At 34.6% G+C, this 4,942-nt stretch overlaps 1 long non-coding RNA gene across 1 annotated transcript; it reads left to right on the forward strand.

Annotated features, from left to right (window-relative positions):
* Positions 1-254: 254 nt before the first annotated feature.
* LOC121388542 lies at positions 255-4,690 on the forward strand. Its single transcript, XR_005959983.1, has 4 exons — positions 255-273; positions 2,323-2,413; positions 3,078-3,096; positions 4,650-4,690. It is a non-coding gene; the product is annotated as an uncharacterized LOC121388542 (long non-coding RNA).
* The last annotated feature ends 252 nt before the right edge of the window (positions 4,691-4,942 follow it).

Here is a 4,942-nt window from a genome sequence, read left to right on the forward strand (position 1 = left end):
TCTGAACAGTGATTCCCTATAGCCACACGTACCCACAGAACCCCTCCCAGCGACTAGACTATAGCCACACGTACCCACAGAACCCCTCCCAGCGACTAAACTATAGGGTAGTTTGTGTTAAATCTCACACCTTATCAATGTGCACCTGCTAGAATACATAGACAAGGAAGCGTGTGAAAGTGTCAACTCGTCGGAAACACTCCTAGAAACCACCATCTATAAAACCAATGTGTTTTGTTTAGACGCCAGCCACAATTAGCTCACCACAGGCAGGTATGAAACAACATAGTGTTTTAAAGTATTGGTTATTTATGCTATTATGATATAGTTGTGCGTGTTATATTATTTTCCTTATAAAAATAGTGTTAACTTTTGTTACAAAACACTATTATAACGAAGTGTATATACATTTATTTTTAACTAACGTTATTCTACAATGTTATAACATACAGTAGTTTTATTTATTTCATTATTTAAAAGTATTGTATTTTGGTGTTTAACTGTAGAACAAGCTACAGAATTCCCATCCCGAGATCTGTATGCATAAACAGGAGTGTACCTGTCTTGAATTTCTATAAAATGTTGTTATATACAACAGCTATACAATCACTCTTCAAATATGAATGATCAACCACAGTGTTGGGTGGTTTGATACACCACTGTTCAATCAATGTTGGAAACAGATAGAAACTGTCTAATGCGAGCAAAGAACAACTGTGACGATAGCATTCGGCCTTACATGAAACAACTTCATATATTTGTTATCAAACGCGATATTATGTGCAGGATGATCTGCTAACGGTTTAATCTTGGCGGTATTCTGCAGAGAAGACTTTTCATATCTAGCTCCCAAACAAGGTTCATGTGCATCAACGAACAAGCCCTATACAGGAGATGGTCTGAAAGGCACCAAAGCAAAAACTAAGTCATTTGTTTCGTATAATATCTAGCGTCTGAAAGTAAGACGCATGCTGACCCATACACAAGGCATACATAGTCAAACTTTGATCTAACTAAAGATCTATACAGATGTGGCAAACCATGTCAGTCTGCTTGCCATTCTTTTACTTTGATAATCTACGCCATTGTCCTTTACCTATTGTTGAGGGTTATTCAAACAAAGCTGCAACTGACGTTCAGTGATATTAAATATTGGACGTTCTGTACAAAATCCTGCACGGCCCATAGGATGACATCCACTGTCCCAAGACTGGCTTAACAGAATGGAGCTTATCTGCAATCACACCGTTCCAGTCATATTGTCAAGTTGAATAGATATGTTGGTTAATGTCATGTTGGAGATCAGTGAAATGCACTCCTGTAATAAGACAATAAAACTTTGGAACAACCTACGAGCTGAAATTCGAAATTGTCAAAACATATCTTCATTTAAGAAAGCAATAAAACCCGATGTCACATGCATTGTATTGCATATCAAACTAAGCCACAGGTGTAGTGATTTAAAAGCAGACTTATGTCGAGTTGGTCTTAGCACCGATTCCTCGTGTAGTTGTGGATATAATTTTTGAAAACAGTTATAATTTTTCTGTGAATACATTTTATATGAAAGGCAAAGAATTACAAAGATTTCAGCGAATAGAAATAAAATAAATAAGCATTTATTTATGTAGATAAGTATATATATATATGAAACAAAACGTTTCCCTTAATTAGTCAATAAAGTATGGATCTTTAAAATTATTACTATTTATTTATTTTATTGCTATTAATATTTGTGTAGCCATTACGTAATCATTGCGATGCCTTGTTTTTGTTTTTTGCTTTCTTTTAGCAAACCTGCTGTCTAATTATAGAACACATAGAAAGTATAAATATATTAATATGCATTAAGGTGTGGGACTAGGATAGCATGCTTCGACTTTAATAGTGTTTCTTTTTATTCACACAATACAGTGGTCTCTCCAATATTCAGGAAAGGGATGGAGGGAATCGGTAGATCTGGTTCCACTTATAGGAAGGGATGGTACCTAAGATTTGCAGGGTTCAAGTACTTCAAAAATGTCTTGTAAACGACGATGAACCTGATTACTCTGGTAGTTCAAGACGATGGCATGACTTGTGATTTTGGATGGCGGCCTAAATAAACGGATGGCGGATATTACTATCGCTGCCAATGAATGGCGGGCGTATTGGAAATTAGCCTGCCATTGCTTATGACATGTAGCGAGACCCCTGCAATAGATGCATTCCATATCTAATATTTTGTTACTGGGAAAGCACTTTCAGTATGAGAAACAACACTAGGAATTATTCCTTTGTTTCCGGATATATTTTACCTTGAATATTTTGTTTTTATTCCAGACTCCAATCATGAATGTCCTCCTGTTTCTCGCCTGCGTTGCAGTTGCAAGCTGTCTCCCACTCAGTGAGATACTGCAAAATGAACAGCATAGTAAGTATAACGTTTTTGAAAGAAGTATCTTGAGTTTGACAATTATTCATGGATTGATACTATACAAACTGTCTAACACTATATGTATTTACTTTTCCCCCACGTGAAGCGCTATCTTGCTGTGTCCACTATACGCGTTTTGCCACATACTTCTGAACACCTTATATAAAGGGTCATGATCAAATTTCGATGTTCCATTATGATAATTAAAAATAACCATGTCTGCCATTGCTGAGATGTGACAAGACATAGCATTAAATACTAATGGTACAACAGATACATTTCTGCAATTTGGTTTGAACCAGTATCAATATACCAGCTACTATTGTGCTAGTAATACAAGTAGGGGTGCCACTAACCTTAGGTTGAGAATTGTTGTGCGGAATTAGAATTATAATTGTCAAAGACGATTCCCGTTATACAACAAACTAGCAGTGGATGCTCCAACCAATGCTAATTTACCATTAGGGTTAGGGTTATATTATGTATATTCATAGTGTGTATGTTGAAAGAAATGCTGTATGTAGTAGCGTTAGCCACATATGCTATTATATTGTATTATATTATATTGTATTGTATTGTATTGTATTGTATTGTATTGTATTGTATTGTATTGTATTGTATTGTATTGTATTGTATTGCATTGTATTGTATTGTATTCCAGGTATTGCCGACAGAGATATGTAAGTATTTGTAGCTTTATACCTACAGAATGCCGTGTCTATCTGATTGTATCTGCATTTCGATTTCTGTTCAAAACAAAATCAAATTACATTTTGTTTAAATATTAAATATTTTTAAATTTAAATTTCAAATATACTTACTTTACTACAAATATAATGTTGATGGTTTATTATTGTCATAATGGCAGCGTACGATTCTTTGTTAATTTTGTTTTATTTTGTTTTAATAATTTATTGACATGTGCAACTGCAGTCAAGGGAAGTAAATTGTGTGTCAATGTGTGTTACAATTTAGGACATGAACATATGGAAGAAGACGTTTGTTTTGTTTAACGACAACACTAGAGCATGTTGACTGATTAATCACCGGCTACTAGATGTCAAACATTTGGTAATTTTGACACGTAGTCATCGAAGGAAACCCAATAAAAATTTTTGCTAATACAGCAAGGGATCTGTTATATGCACTTTCCTACAGACAGGAATGCACATACCACGGTCTTTGACCAGTTGTGGTGCACTGGTAGGAGCGGGGAGAAACAACAATGAGTTCAATGGATCCACCAAGATGGTTCGATCCTTCGATCCTGCGACGCAAGCACCTCAAGCGAGCTAAATCAGGACCCCTTAAACATATGGCTGCACAGAACGCCAACAAACAACTCAGTGACGTATAGGTTACGCTGAAACTGACTGCTCCGTAAATACGTTTCAGTTAGAAAGGACGTTAAACCTGTTTTATTTTAGGATATGTTAATATAATACTATATTTGCGTCCGTTAGATACGTTGACATCTAATAGCCGATGATTAATTAATCAATGTGCTTTAGTGGTGTCGTTAAACAAGAAACAAAAAACGTTATTTACTATTTAAACATTCATCCAACTCACTTTTAGTCGTCATACAGGACTGTTTTTTTTCTCGTTCCAACCAGTGCACCACAACTGGACAAAGGCCGTGGTATGTGGTTTCCTGTCTGTGGGAAAGTGCATATAAAAGATACCTTTCTGCATTAGGAAAAATGTAGCGGGTTTCCTCTGACGAGTGTGTCAGATTTACTAAATCTAATAGCCGATGATTAATTAATCAATGTACTCTAGTGTAGTCGTAAAACAAAATAAACTTTTTTTGTCATGCAAGACTCGAAATAACTCGTAAAATGCATGGTATATAACAGCAACTGATGAAGTAATAATTATTTAGCAAATATTGTAACCCACTTATACGACACTCGCTGAACGTCTCGGTGTATGCTTCAAATTATGTGGTGGGTAATAAATAAAATACCACACTGGCTTTCACTAGATAACAGTTTTACGAAACTCGTGAACTTTCCATGGTATCTGACCTCACTTTCGTTCAGTCAAATACTAACATGGGACGTTTATTCATTTCGTTAATATGTTATCTAGAGGAAACTCTTATATATTCTATATAATGTAGTTTAAATAGTTTTATTTAATCCCGGCGATGATTATTTAAAAAAAGAAGAAAAGCAAAGTTATTAGCAACTTTTTTATAAACCAATCACTGTTATTATTCTTATTTCAGTGAGGCGAGAAATCTGTTGGGTGATATTTTCCATTTCCCTGGTAAATACTAAATATATTATAAATAGTGTTGTTATATATTTTCCTAGATATTAATGCATATATATATATATATATATATATATATATATATATATATATATATATATATATATACACACACACACACACACACACACACACACACACACACACACATATATATATATATATATATATATATATATATATATTATTAGTTACGCGGGTTTATGTCAGGCGTACGGGATTGTACGCCCCTCCAAAATAACTTAG

The sequence above is a fragment of the Gigantopelta aegis genome, chromosome 14 (genome assembly GCF_016097555.1).
Source record: "Gigantopelta aegis isolate Gae_Host chromosome 14, Gae_host_genome, whole genome shotgun sequence".
Taxonomy (NCBI): Eukaryota; Metazoa; Mollusca; class Gastropoda; order Neomphalida; family Peltospiridae; genus Gigantopelta; species Gigantopelta aegis.